This window comes from Manis pentadactyla, chromosome 2 (genome assembly GCF_030020395.1).
Source record: "Manis pentadactyla isolate mManPen7 chromosome 2, mManPen7.hap1, whole genome shotgun sequence".
Lineage (NCBI taxonomy): Eukaryota > Metazoa > Chordata > Mammalia > Pholidota > Manidae > Manis > Manis pentadactyla.
The window spans coordinates 205,478,092-205,493,717 of NC_080020.1; the positions used below are offsets into that span (position 1 = coordinate 205,478,092).

Here is a 15,626-nt window from a genome sequence, read left to right on the forward strand (position 1 = left end):
ATGTAATGTGCATTCGTGCTCCCAGAGCAGATCTCCAGGGCTGGGTGTTCAGCAGTCCTAGGCTTCTACTCCCTTCCTGCTCCATTTCTCTTCTTCCCACTGGTGAGCTGGGGTGGGAATACATCTTGGGTCCTGCTGGATCATAGCTTTGCTAATTTACCATTTTCCATGTTGTCTTCTCTTTTCCCCAGAAGTAGGCAGTCTGTCACAGTCTTCTTTCCAGTCACTCTTTCAGGATTAGTTGTATTTATTGTATTTTTGTATTATATGTGGTTTTTGGAGGAACTTTCTGTCTTACTTCTCATGCTGCCATCTTTAAGCCTCTCCTCTGTTGGGCTCTTATACAATGCCCTGCATACCCCTAGAAGTGTATACCCCTAGAACCAGCAAACAAAAAGCAAATAATCCGATTAAAAAATGGGCAGATGATCTGAACAGATACTTCTTCAAAGAAGAATTTGAGATGACCAACAGGCACGTGAAAAGATGCTCCACATCACTAATCATGAGAGAAATGCAAATTAAAACCACAATGGCATATCACCTCACATCAGTTAGGATGGCCAATATCCAAAAGACAAACAACAACAAATGCTGGTGAGAATGTGGAGACAGGGAAACCCTGTTACACTGCTGGTGGAAATGTAAATTAGTTCAACCATTGTGGAAAGCAGCATGGAGTTTCCTCAAAAAACTAAAAATAGAAATACCATTTGACCCAGGAATTTACCTTAAGAATGCAGGAGCCCAGTTTGAAAAAGAGAGATGCACCCCTATGTTTATTGCAGCACTATTTACAATAGCCAAGAAATGGAAGCAACCTAAGTGTCCATCAGTAGATGAATGGAGAAAGAAGATGTGGTACATATACACAATGGAATACTATTCAGCCATAAGAAGAAAAGAAATCCTACCATTTGCAACAACATGGATGGAGCTAGAGGGTATTATGCTCAGTGAAATAAGCCAGGTGGAGAAAGACAAGTACCAAATGATTTCACTCATCTGTGGAGTATAAGAGCAAAGAAAAAACTGAAGGAACAAAACAGCAGCAGACTCACAGAACCCAAGAATGGACTAACAGTTACCAAAGGGAAAGGGACAGGGGAGGGTGGTGGGGAAGGAAGGGATAAGGGGATAAAGGGGAAATACAACTAGCACACATAATGTGGAGGGGCACAGGGAAAGCATTATAGCACAGTGAAGACAAGTAGTGATTCTATAGCATCTTACTACGCTGATGGACATGAATGTAATGGGGTGTGTGGTGGTGACTTGATAATGGGAGGAATCTAGTAACCACAATGTTGCTCATGTGATTGTATATTAATGATACCATAATAATAATAATAATAAAAATAAATAAATAAATGGAAAGCTGCCAAATTTGTTATTTTGGTCTTTCATAGTTTGTACTTTTTAAGGAAACCTTCACCACCTGGAAGTCCCAAAGATAGTCAGTCTTCTGTATGGTTTTGAAATGTATTAAAGTTTTGCTTTTTAATCTAATTCTTAAAACCACTAGGATTTGATTTTTCTCTCTGATGCAAAGAAGGATCTAATTATGGTTGTTTGTTTTTTCCCATGTAGATAACAATTAACTCTACACCATTTATTGGAGAAACAAGTTCTTGTGCCCTTAGCAATCTGCAGTGCCTTCTGTCACATCTCAAGGACACACCCTCCTGTCCTTCTGTCTGTGTTTCTGATTCTGGGTTCTTTAACTGATTCCCTTGGGCAATTTGTCTGTATCTGTGCCCATATGACACTGTCTTCATTGCTTTGTAATAAGTCTTGATATTTCTTCAGGAGTGCCTTGTTTATTCTTAGGTCTTTGCTCCTCCATATCAATCTGAGAATTATTGTTCAAATTCTTCAACAATTCTATTTGGAAAGAAAAATCTACCTTTTAATTGGAATTGCATTTTATCTTTAAATCAGTCTGGGGAGAAGTGACATATGTGTGATTTTTCTATAAGATTATATTACGGTCCTTGAGTAGCTGATGGCCTAGTGGGGAAGACAGACATAGATACATCATTATAGTACCATGTGGTAAATACTACATAAATATGAAATATCAGGGACGACTTAGAGGAAGAGTTACAAAGAAGGTTACATGCATGAAGATGCTCAGTGAACAAGGATTCTGTATTATGGCTTCAGATGTCAAAAGTTTGTCTGCCCAATTTTGTCAGACCCCCTCAGGAGATAACTGTGAAAGCTGTTCCTATCAAAATGCAAGGGGTTGGGCTAGAATTGCTGATGCTTGTACAGCTGGATCAGTTTTCCCTGGACCCAAATTCAAACCAGTGTGCCCCATCCACCTTTTCTCTGTATCCTAATGTGGATCTCGCACATGGTATATCTTTTTCTGTTACATTCACCCCATGCCCTAAATGTTTTGGTAACTTTAGCAGGTCTGGCTTGTGTTTCCCAGCTAGCCCTACTTAGGATCTCTTCACAGTCTTTTTAAGAAGCTAATTTGTACCAGTTTTATAAGTTCAACTTTTGATAGCTTTGCCTCCAGGGTTTTATTCAATTCTAGAACAAGTTTCCCTGGTCATACTCCAACAGTCAGTTAGTACAGACCACCACGTGCCTGCTACAGAGCTGCACACTTTTAGGGGATACAGAGTCAAGGAATTTGGAGTCAGGTAGACCTGGATTCAGATCTTGACAGTACCTTATCAGTTGGGTGACATTGGACCACCCATATAATCTCTCTGATTACATGATTCTTCATATATAAAAAGGGATGACAAACCAGGGTAACATACATAAAGGGTTTTGCATATGTAGTCTTTTAATCAAAGGAGGAACAAAAATACTAGTTTTAAAAACTGGAATATAGGTGATAACTAGAAGAAGAAGATTACTTGCTTTTGAGATAATATTTTCCTTGGCAGAGCATATGAAGTAGTGGAGCTAAGACAGTCACAGAAGACATGTGTTCAGAGAAAAGCAGACGCTAACATAGCCCAAAGAATTGACACTCCGCTTTGATCCAGAAAGGATTTAAGGTATCATGTAAAAATAGATAAGTCTGATCAGGGTAGCAAATTAGAAGTGATGAAAAGGGAAAGCTAAATCAAGGGTGGGGTTGTATAGTGAAGATGGGGAGGAATTACAGAAAACACACACCAGAGAGTCAGTTCCACACTCTGGCTTGAAGGGGGCCACAAATTTGATGCTAAGCTTTCCAGGGGCCATGACCAGTAGTCAGTCACAATGATAACTATAGATAACTTTGGGCAATGCCAAATACAGGAAAATGATGAGTATGGAGATGGGCTGGATAGGGGAGTCCCCTTGGACATGGTGAGGTTTGAGCCAGGGCTTGAAGGATGTTAGTGCTATGTACTCCAGACAGAGGGAGCCACAAGTGAAACAAATATATAGGAGGACAATGAAGAAGTTGTCCTGGAGAGTAGGAACCCTTTTGGTTAGTCTCCAGGTAGGGCAGGCAGAAGACAGAGGTCTTTAATAACAGTCTTCAGATTTCACACAGAAAGGAGCCCTGACTCTCCTTGAGGAGAAAATGACCTGATGAGAGTGGCATTTGGAGGAAATTATCCTGGCACCACACAACTGCAATTTTCCCCTTTGCAAATTGGAATTCATCACGGGCATTTAGGAAAAGGCTGTCACACATGTCTCTCCTGATGTGCTTCACATCAGGCTTGGCCACTGGTAATACAGAATCTTTAGAAAATCTGGGCAGCATTAGCGTCTAATAACCTTTGCTTTAAACACAGTGAAGTAAACCACAAACTTAGAAATGGCACATATCCCTCTGGAGTGATTTAGCCCAGGTTCCCTAGAGGCTTAGGCAATCCCTCGATGAAGCTGCATGTAGTAGTCTGGACAATGACATGAGTGTTGAAAACCCAGGAGGTTCTGATTAGTCTTAGAAATAAGAATAAACTCAGTGACTTTTACTTTCAGTTTGCTTTTCTTGCATGTATAAAGTTTTGAGTTTAAAATGGTTCCAGACTTAAAAAGCATTCTGTATAAAATACAGTACCACCAGCAAGTTTAAAATTTTTTTAAAGAAAATTGTAACTTTGTAGCAATGATACATGGCCATCCTGATCAGTTAAAATACTTAGATTTCAAATTTAGGCTTTAAATTTGGCTGAACTGATTTTTCCTTTGTTGCAATTTGAGGGGCTAGCTCCTTCAGTCCCTAGAAGAAATGAAGGTCCTGGCTCCTTTCTTGTTCAATGACAGGAGCCTACAGAAGGTAGGAACACAAGGAGTGCAGGGGCTAAGCATTTGGGGGCAGGAAAATATTTGTAGGAACCTGCACTTTCTCAGCCTAAGATGCATTCCTCTTTTACAAGACTATAGGCTCTCTCTTCCTGACCACAGTTAGGTCTGATCCACATGCAATCCACCCTTTGGCACAGTTGTTGTTAGGCTGTGATGGAGAAGGGGGAAAGGGCAAGGCTTTATTGTTTTACTAGTCACAACTTCACTTCATATAACCCAAGTGGCTGTTTTCTTTGGAGGCCTTTCCCAGACCTCTTGTGAAGCAAGGTGAATTTTTTGGAAGAGTGGTAAGATGAATCCTTCACCCATCTTTGGTGACTCTCAGCTGGGAAGAGAACTTTATTTGTAAGTGGCAGAACCCTTGGGGGAGAGAGAGTCCTGGTGAGAACTTCTAGAGTTTGAATTCTTCCATGCCTACATGGACTGTCCACATTGGGTTGTTGAGTGTGACCCTGCGTGATTTCTTTGTAGCAAAGTGAATGTAAAACCTAGGAGAGATACAGAAAGTATAGAGTTTTGTTCTAAGTCAATTTTTCTTAATGAAATGCATTGATTCATTCATTTAACAAATATTTATTGAGAACCTTCTATTTGCTAGTTGCTATGCTTGGTGCTGTAGATATGAAGGGATATTGACATGATAAATTATGGCCCATGAACCACTGATGTGACATATGGGAGAGTGACAGTTCTCAAAGTGGGTACCAAACAGTGATACCAATGTCATAAGATTCTCTTATCCCCACCAAAACAAGTAAAGCAGCGGTTCTGGAACAAATTTGGGAAACACTTTGTTTTTGGAGACACACATTGTGCCATAGAATAATAAAGGCTTTGATATATTCTACTACAAATAATTGTGCCATTCTTTGGTCAGTCTGGCATTTATCAAAGCATTTAACCATGGAAACCCACCTACTAATATCTTGGAACTAGTTTTCTGTGAAACACTATGTTGGAGGCAACTCAATGGAAATTAACACATGTCAAATCTCACAGGATCATGAAGCTGGTGGTGGTTAGTGGTGGCCAAGTGTTACTTCCACTGAGTCAAATCCACCATGGAAGCCACTGGGCTTGTCCTTTGGGGCCACCAAAGGTACTTCTGCGCAGGACACGGGGGACTCTTTCTGCATTTTCCCTGTGAGAAATGGCCTTGTCCCAGCCGTCCTGCTCCAATTCATATGCTTTCACAGTCCTGGCTTCAGATGCACTGTCACATAGGAGCATTCTCTGAAATGGCATCTTTAGAATAAAATAAAAATTACTTTTATTTCTTTCATTTTCTTATTACAACAGCAAAGCTTGCTTTTCATGAAACACCATAAAATGATATGAACCAGTAAAAGGAAATAAAAGCCCATCCAGAAATAACTACTGCTTATCTTAGTGACCACCCTCTGAGTTCTCCATGTGCACCCCCCCAACTACACACCTACTTATTAAAAATTGGGATGACCTTTTTTACTTAGTACTGTGACAGGGCTGGCCTGTCATGTTTTCATTACTTGTAGTGCCTCACGCAGACAGTGACACTCTGTAGGTACTCAATAAGAGATGAAAAATTACTAATTCTAAGGCCTCTTCTGGCTCTAAGTCTATTTGATCTTTTTATTCTTTTACTCTGTGAATCTTCTATGTGGCCACAATTTACCCTGATTTGTTTTTTAAAAAAGTCAATAGGCCTTATTTTCTAGAACAGTTATAGATTTACAGTAAAATTGAGCAGGTGGTATAGTGTTCCCAAATAGAATCCTTTGCCACCAACACAGTTTCCCTATTATTAACATCTGGCATCAGTGTTGAACATCTGGGTCTGTCAGACACTGTTTCCCTGTATTTTAACCATCCCAATAGGTGTGTAGTAGTGCCTCACTGTTTTAATTTGCAATTCCCTAATGACATCTGATATCATCTTTTCTTTTGCTTATTCAAAGTTTGTATATATTTTTTAGTGAGGTGTCTTTTCAGGTTTTTTGCCTATTTTTTAATTGGGTTGTTCATTTCTTAGTTGTTCAGTTTTATGAGTTTTTTGGACACAGAATTCTAGATTGATCATTTTCCTTCAACACTTTAAATATTTCACTCTACTCTCTTGCTTGCATGGTGTCTGAAGAGAGGGCCAAAGTAATTTTTATGTTTGCTCCTTTAGGGGTTAGGTGCTTTTTATTTCTTCTTTCAAAATTTTCTCTTGGTCTTTCAATTTTCTGTAATTTAATATATCTAGGCATAAACTGTTCTCTGAGCTTTCTGGATCTGTACTTTGGTATCTGTCATTAATTTGGAGAATTTCTCAACCATTATTACTTCAGATATATCCTCTGTTCGTTTCTGTCTTTCTTTTCATTCTAGTATTTCCATTTCACATATATTCTACCTTATGTAATTGTTCCACAGTTCTTTGGTATTCTGTCACATTTTTAAAAAGTAATTCTTTGTGTTTGCATTTCTATTTGGGAGGTTTTTGTTGAAATCTCAAGCTCACTGAGTTTTCTGAGTCCCCATCTCTCTGCTTACATTACCCATCTGTTCTTGTTATCTTTATGTTTCCCTAAGGACTCTTTCTTCAATAGAATCTATGTCTCCCTGCTCGCCATTAGTTGCCACTGTTACTGTACTAGAGCCTGTTGATGTGGTAAGTTAGGCATGGGGGAGATGAAGTTTCTATAATCTTATGATCAAATCTCACATTTGTAGTGGCCTGAGTCCCTGGGCTATGACCTTCAGAAGCATTCCTTAGCCTCTTATATCTCCTTATGTAAGGCAAGAAGGCCACAGGGACTTAATTTCCCTTCCACTGATCAGATAATGTTCTGGTAAGGTGGTTTTCCTTCAAGAACAAAAAAAATGCTAACACAAAAACCTTTTTGGCCTTTGTTATGGAGAATGCTGAGAATATTTCAAAATGATGACCTTTCTCCCTCCCTCTGCTGGAAACAGGAGGGGTTTACTCCAGTCTTCACTGTGAGAACATGGTAGGGATCCTTAAAGTACAGACACTCCTTCCCAGAAAAGAAAATGGGGCCCCTGGGGTTCTTTTTAGTTTCAAGTAGTCCACACTTAACATCCACTGATTCTTAAAAATTACCATCTAAGTTACTGGTTCCAGGGGCTTCTGCCTCAGGTAAGCTGTTCTCAGCTTTGCTTCACCATGTTCCCTGGTCCCCTCAGATCTCAGGGTGGTGGTTCACCCTGCAATGTCAACTCCCTGATGTTTCCAAGAAAAGTTGTTGGTTTTCAACTTGTTCAGATGTTTCTTCTTGTTTTGAAGGCAGGAGTCCTTCCAAACTCTTTTAATGTCAAAAGTCATCTATTAATTTTGACTTGATTCATTTAGCGGTCATTTATTGAGCACCATCTGTTGCTGAGGCTTTTTTAAAGTTTTTTATTTATTTTTATTTTGGTATCATTAATCTACAATTACATGAGGAACATTCTGTTTACTAGACTCCCCCCATCACCAAGTCCCCTCCACATACCCATTACAGTCACTGTCCATCTGCGTAGTAAGATGCTGTAGAATCCACTACTTGTCTTCTCTGTGTTGCACAGCCCTCCCCGTGCTCCCTCCCCCACATTATACATGCTAATTGTAATGCTCCCTTTCTTTTTCCCCCTCCATTATCCCTCCCTTCCCACCCATCCTCCCCAGTCCCTTTCCCTTTGGTAACTGTTAGTCCCTTCTTGGGTTCTGTGATTCTGCTGCTGTTTTGTTCCTTCAGTTTTTCTTGGTTCTTATACTCCACAGATGAGTGAAATCATTTGATACTTGTCTTTCTCTGCCTGGCTTATTTCACTGAGCATAATACCCTCTAGCTCCATCCATGTTGTTGCAAATGGTAGGACTTGTTTTCTTCTTATGGCTGAATAATATTCCATTGTGTATATGTACCACATCTTCTTTATCCATTCATCTACTGATGGACACTTAGGTTGCTTCCGTTTCTTGGCTATTGTAAATAGTGCTGCGATAAACATAGGGGTGCATATGTCTTTTTCAAACTGGGCTCCTGCATTCTTAGGGTAAATTCCTAGGAGTGGAATTCCTGGGTCAAATGGTATTTCTATTCTGAGCTTTTTGAGGAAACTCCATACTGCTTTCCACAATGATTGAACTGAACTAATTTACATTTCCACCAGCAGTGTAGGAGGGTTTCCCTTTCTCCACAACCTCGCCAACATTTGTTGTTTGTCTTTTGGATGGTGTGCTGAGGCTTTTTACAAGACCTAATAGAGGACACTCCAAGCTTCTATCCTCAGGGACCATCTGGGGTCATTTTCTTGGTATATACTTTGTCTCTCCAACTGGGCTCAGCTCCCCACTCATGGTATGTGTGTTTGTATTCTGGCTTCTTTAGGCAGAAGCTTTCCTCAAATGAGTCCATAGATCCACATTCTCAAGAGTTCAGCTGTTCGCTAAGATAATTTTATGCTTGCATTTTAATGATAAAGACTTAGGATAATTTAAGGATATTCTAGAACAGGTGTTAGCAAATGGGCTCACCTCCTGTTTATTTGTAAAACACTTTTTGTTGGAACACAGCTATGCTCAACACGATTGTTCCTCAACCTTGTGGTCTTTGCCCCAACATTGTCTAGAGAACACAGATCATAACTTAACTCCCATTTCCTTTTCTACTTTGCACAGAGGAGGTGCTTAATACAGATTTGTTGAATAAATAAACTAAGGGGCAAATAAATTCCTCACTTTGCTTCGTGTGTCCTCTAAGTAAGAGCAGCAGCAGCCTTTTCAGCCATTAACAGTCACGTTGCATGAAGTGGATGCTGGGTCATGGCAGAAGTGCTCCTGATGCACATGCAGGTTCTTGGGTCCTTCATTTTGACAGAAAAATGAGTCCAGGAATTATCTGGGCTAAGTAGGTAGGACAGTATTCTGGGCAGAGGAAACAATGAATGTGAAGGCCTGGAAGGGAGAAGCCCTCACACATTACCCTCATAAACCCTGCTGGTAATAAAAATAATAATAGCAGCTTTGGATGTGGACCTTCTTTGTTCTAAGCACTCTGAAAAATGCTGTACATACATTGTTTTATCAATGCTCACAGCTCTTTGAACAATGTATTCTTCATTTTGCAGATGAGGAAACTGAGACTCAGAGTGATGAAGGTATCTTGGTAAGATCACACAGCTGCTTGTTGGTGGGAGATGCTTTGATTCAGACTCACTGGGGACCAGAGCCGGCTTTTGTTCCTAACCACTGTACAGAGCTGCCTTCAGTAAGTGGCTGTGACTGAGGAAGAGCTTTCTGTAGGTGCTGGGCCGTGGGGAGGCTTACTCCTGATAAGCCCATTAACATTTAGATGAACAGAACAGATTTTCGTAGCTACTCTCACTCTGCCCATCGCCCAACTTGGCCAACTTGCAGGTGCCCCTTAGGTCAGTGCAAATCACCCCCATGATGGACCACACAGCAGTTCTCAAGGATGCTCCCCATTAAAGGCCTGTTGGTGGGAGAGAGGTGGGAGGCTGCCTCCCAGGGTGAGCACCGTGCAGCTCCAGGGAGCTCCAGGCACACAGATGGCCATGTGGATGGCACCTTCCAGAGCTCTGCAGCGAAGCAGCCTTGTGAAATTCAGATGGCCTGGTATGTTAAGATTTACTGAGAAAGTGAGTTATTGGGTGGGTTTGGGAGCTCATCTGTTTTTCAGAGAGTATTGTAGAAATGTCTTTCTTGCAAAAGAGTTTGGCCAGTTCAAGGCATAGACATGGAGTTAGGTGAATGTAGGGTAGGGGAGATGCTGGGAGAAATAGGTAATTGTCATAATTTAATTAAAAGTATTTTAAAGCCTCCAAATCAGTACACTTGATAGACAGAAAACATTTGATGCTTGCAGAGTTCCATGGATCCTCATATCTTTCACCATTAAACTTCCTGCCATTATCTTAAAAAATAAAGACCCATTATGAGCACGTAAAAAGGTGCTCACCATCACTAGCTATCAGAGAAATGAAAATCCAAATCACAATTTTTGTACCCACTGGAATGGCTATAACCAAGAAGACAAATAGTGACAAGAACTGGAAAGGATGTGGAGAGATGGGACCCCTCCTGTGCTGCGGGTGGGAGTGTGCAATGCTGCCGCTGCTATGGAAAACAGGCTGGCAGCTCCTCAAAAGCTTGTCATAGAGTTACCATATGACCCAGCAGTTCTGCTCCTAGGTGTGTATCTAAGAAAGGAAAAGACATGTCTGCAAAAACAAAAACTTGCACATGTTTTAATGTTCAATAATGTTCACAGCAGCATTATTCGTAATAGCCAAAACATGGAACCAATCCAATGTCCGTCAACTGATAAATGGATAAACAAAATGTGTATATCTGTACAGTGGACTATTATTCTGCAATAAAAAGAATTGAAGTAGTGATGAACTCTTAAAAACATACTAGGTGATAAAACCTAGTCGCAAAGGATCATATATTGTGTGATTCCATTTCTATGCAGTGTCCAAATAGGCAGATCAATGCAGACAGCAAGTAGATTGGTAGTTGCCTCAGGTTGGGGAGTGACTGCTAATGAATAGGGGGTTTCTTTTTGGGGTGATAAAAATGTGGTAATATTGACTGTGGTTGATGGTTGTAAAACTGAATATACTAAAGTCATTGAGTTGTATGCTTTCAGTGGGTGAATTATATCTCACTAAGATTATATTATCAAACAACCAATATGAGCAGTAACCCCCACACCTCAGAGGTGGGGTGCCATGGGCTTATGAGCACATTTTCCTCTCTATTCTACACTGATTACAGCCCCACTGGGCAGGTGGAAAGGAATAAGGGAGTCATTTTTACTAGATGAGAAAGCCAAATATAGAGCTTCCCGGTGCCCAGGTAGCTTTGCAGAAGGACCATTAGGGCCCTCAGGGCTTCTGGCAGCTAGTTCCCGACACTGGTGACAGACCTGTGGTTTTCAAGCTATGTCTACAGAACCTCTTCAGAGGACACCCCATGGCAGTGGGTGGGGTGGACATGAGAAGCCGAGTTGCTGAATAGGCAAGCTCTGGTCTCCCACTTGGTTAGTATCAAAGCACTTCTGGGTTTAAATTGACATATTGGGCTCTTGAATGTGCTTTCTTTGGGGAAAAAAAACCAAAACGGTTTTCTGCCAAATTCCATTGCCCTCAGACCCCTGGGTCTCAGATTGCAAAGACAGCGAACAGAACAGTTTGCTTGACCTCAGCACTCAATGCACTGATGTATATTTAGAAAAATGCCCACATTTCCAACAAAAAGTGGTAACTTGGGCTGCCAAGATCTTGTTGCTTTGGTGTTGGTTCTTTGCTGAGGAATGTGCCCGCAAGATATCTGTTTGCCGCACTAATTGACAATGAACAAGTGAGAAATATTGCCTTTGGCCAAAATATATTCTGTTGCTAGAAAACAGTATGGCTAAAATGTTTATGAAATTATTAGAAAACAATCACTTACTGCTAATATTGTATAAGATACCCTTGTCCCCAGGAGTGCTCCCATTCTTATCCAAGACTGTCTGTAGAAGCAAAAATTGTTTCCCAGCAAAATCCAGATTTGTTCCCGATTTGTTTTAACAAGGAATGACATAAGTTTACCAGACAAAGGAGTTCCATTTTTCACTCCCTGTGGTTAATCGGTATGGGCAGAAAGCTGTAAATATCATAGACGGTTGCTGCTGGCTGGCCTTGGGGGTCCTATTTGCTAAGGACCACGGTTCACTGGTTTCTTGTGTCCCGCAGGGGCCAAGAGCAGCCCGTGAGGACTGGTGAACAAAAGCCTGGGGCCCCAGAAGCCTGTGTTGAGGATTGATGTGACCCTTGACCTCCACTAGTGAGGCCCAGAGGGAAAGAGGCAAAGTCAGGCTCCAGTAACACTTAATGACAGGTCTTGTTAGGGTTAAAAAAACAGTTCTGGCGTCCAGCTGAGACCTCATCTGGGGAGGTGCTCAGAGGCACTCAGTGACAGCCTGTGGGCCCCGTGTGCAGCTGCGCCCGGTGCTTGCTGAGGGCTCTTTCTGAGTCTGTGCCTGCCGAGGACCGCCCCTCGCCTCAGCCTGTGCCAGTAGGCAGATCCATTTACGTTTTTCCCCATTGCCTCCAGCATGTGCCAACCCACCTGAGGAGACAGTGAGGTTCTGACAGTGGCAAAAAAACAAAAAACAAAAAACATCATTAAGAAAGTGACCCAGGATGAGTACCCTTATAGAAGAGTCGCCGAGAGCTCTCTAGTCCCTTCTACCTTGGAGTTACAGGGGAAGACAGAAGTCTGTAACCCAGGAAGTGGGCCTCGACAGAACACAACCACCCGGGCATGTGATCTCGGACTTCCGGCCTCCAGACCTGTGTGCCACACATTTTTGTTGTTTATAAGCTCCCCAGTTTGTGGTATTTTTGTTAATGGTAGTGAGAGCTAAGGCAACACCTTATGTAAATGTACGGTCCTTTTACCTAGGTGTGACTAGGGTTTAACTTTATAGGTTGAATGGAATGAGATGAAGATCTTGGATGTAGCTCTCCACTGAAATATACAAACAAACTTAAGACTGTGAGAGATCTGAACCATGAACAGAGGGCTTTCATTATCTTCCCTTCTGAATAATTCCTACCCAGCATCATGTAAGTCTTTGATACATCTGAATAGATATCAGTGACCCATTTTAATTCATGAAAAAGAAAGAAAATAACACAGCATGCTCTTGGCACCTGCAAATTTAACACCATGGTTCTCACTAATCTTTGAAGCAATTTGGTGTTTTACTAAGGTGCCAGGTTGAGCAGCCCAGGACCTGGCATCTACTGCGCCCTGAAGCAGTTCCACGGCTCTTGATCTGTCCGGGGTGCAGCGACTGGGGTAATAGGATGGTGCCGTGGAAGGGAACAGATGGGGAGGGTGAAACTCCAGCTGAAGGTGAAAATGGGGTGAGGAGAGCTGAGGAGTGTGCAAGGGACGTGTTATTCTAGAGGAATTGTGATGTGGGAGAAAGCCTGTTCATTTTCTGGTATTTGGGGATTTCTGAAGGTTTGGACATATTATTCTCAAATAACAAAGGTCTACTATGGAGAGTGTGAAGCATTAAAAACACATTTTATTTTGAGACAATACAGATCCACATGCACTTATAAGAAATAATTCTGTGAGATCCCGTGTGCTCCTTATCCACTTTGTCCCAAAGGTAACATATTAAAGACTAATAAAATTGAGCAACTTTTTAATATTTATTGTCCCTTTACATATTATCCCGTGAAGTGCCTATTTGAGTGTTTTCTAATTTTCTATTGGGATGTCTTTTTTTCAAATTAGTTTATACTAATTCTTTATATATTCTGGAAATTAATCCTTTGTTAGGTATTTCCCACCACTCTGGTTTGCTTTTCATTCTCTTAATGGTGTTTTGGGGATGAACGAAGTGTTAATTTTAATGTGATCGAAGTATTTATTTTTTCCCCCTTAATTGTTAGTACTTCTTGTATCCTGCTCAAAGGTTCTTTTATTCTTGACTTTCATACTTCTACTAATGGATTTCCCATCTTCCCAGTCAAGCAGGTTTGCCACTTTGAAGTCCCTTGAACTTCTTTCTCTCATCTGGTCCACTTTAATTAGTCATTATATCAACTTGATGCTACCTTAGAATTACTCTTACATACCTTTCATTCTTTCAGACACCACCTCCCTTCAAGCTCCGCTTAGTCATCACAAAAACTTCTCCCAAGCTCCTTCCACCTCTCATCTGTCCTTTGGCCGTGTCTCTGCCTAGTAATCCTGCTAAGACAACACAGTCTCACTGCTTGGCTCAAAACAAGCAAGCGTGCCCCAGTGCATTCAGACTGAGTCTCAGATGCCTTGCCTACTGCTCAAGGCCTTCCAAAATCTGATCCTCTTCGCTCACGTTTTCACACAACCTGTGCTCCACTGATACTGCACTGTTGCTGTTGTTCTCAATGCTCCCGCCGGCTTTCTTCATGCTATTATGTGTAGAGTTGCTTTATCCCTTAGCAGGTTTTCCTGGTGAGTTGCCACCATCCTTCCATGCCCAGCTGAAGCACTATTTTCTCTAGGAGATTTTCCACAATCCTCTCTCATAGCAATGTATTTGCTTCTTTTTAATGCTATATCCTGTGTTACAGTTACCTGTGTGTGTTTTGTTTACAATCCTATATTGTAAGATTCTAGAGGATAGGGACTCTGTCTTACTCTTCTTACTGTCTCTCTGATGGGACTTACACAGTGCCTTTCACATCATTGGGTTTTGTCTTATATTTATTTATTATTAATAAGAAATTAGAAAGTAATAATAACAACTATAATTTATTGAGTATTGTGGTAAATGCTAAACATGCATTATCTCAATTATCATGGAGCTGTGAGGATTAAATGACATACTACTAATAAAGACCTTGAAACATAAGTGGTTGCAATTATTATTACTATTATTCCTATTTAACTGGTGAGAAAACTAAAGCAGGTAGAGATTAAGTCACTTGCTCAGTGTTGCAGAGCCAGATGGAGTTGGGACTTGAGGCCAGGTGTCTGCCTATTTTTGTCTGGTTTCTTTCGTTTAGCATAATGATTTTGAGATTCAGCCATGTTGTTGTGTATATCAGCAGTGCATCCCTTTTATTGGTGAATAGCATTCCCTTGTATAGATGTACTACAGTCTATGAATGCATTTACCTATTGATGGACATTTGGATTGTTTCTAATTTTTAGCTATGGCAAATGAAGCTGGTAAGAACATTCATGCACAATCTTCATGTGGACATACATTTTGTTCCTTTTGGTTAAATACTTAAAAGTGAAATAGGTTTTTATATTTCTTTTATATTTCATTTTATATTTCTATCATCAGTTTCTCCACATAATTGAAAACACTTGGTATGTTTAATCTTTTTAATCTCAGCCAGTCTAATGGGTGTGTAGTGGTATCTCATTGTGGCTTTTATATTGTTATACATATGTCACAACAATGACTAATGATGTTGAACAACTTTTCAAGTATTTATTGGCCATTCATATCTTTTCTTTGGTGAAGTGTCTGTTCATATCATTTTGAATTCTAGGAGTTCTCTATATATTTTGGATGGAGATCCTTTATCAGATAAATGTGCTGTGAATACTTTCTACCAGTATTTTATTTGATTCTTTGTTTTGTTTTGTTTTGTTTTCTTATTGGTGCCTTTCAAAGAGCAGGTTTAAATTTTGATAAAATTTAATTATCAATACGTTTTATTTTATGGATAGTGCTTTTGATGTCATATCTAAGACATCTTTCCCTGCCCTAAAGTCGCAAATACTTTTCCAGAAGTTTCATAGTTTCAGATTTCACATTAAGCTATTGGATACATTTGAGTTGATTTTTTGT

The 15,626-nt window shown here is 40.5% G+C and overlaps 1 long non-coding RNA gene across 1 annotated transcript in view; it reads left to right on the top strand.

Annotated features, from left to right (window-relative positions):
- Positions 1–15,626, top strand: part of LOC118935387 (uncharacterized) — a 153,021-nt gene that overhangs the window by 25,091 nt on the left and 112,304 nt on the right. The window contains exon 5 of the long non-coding RNA XR_008995876.1: positions 9,373–9,512. This is a non-coding gene — a long non-coding RNA (uncharacterized LOC118935387). The remainder of the gene's footprint in view (positions 1–9,372; positions 9,513–15,626) is intronic.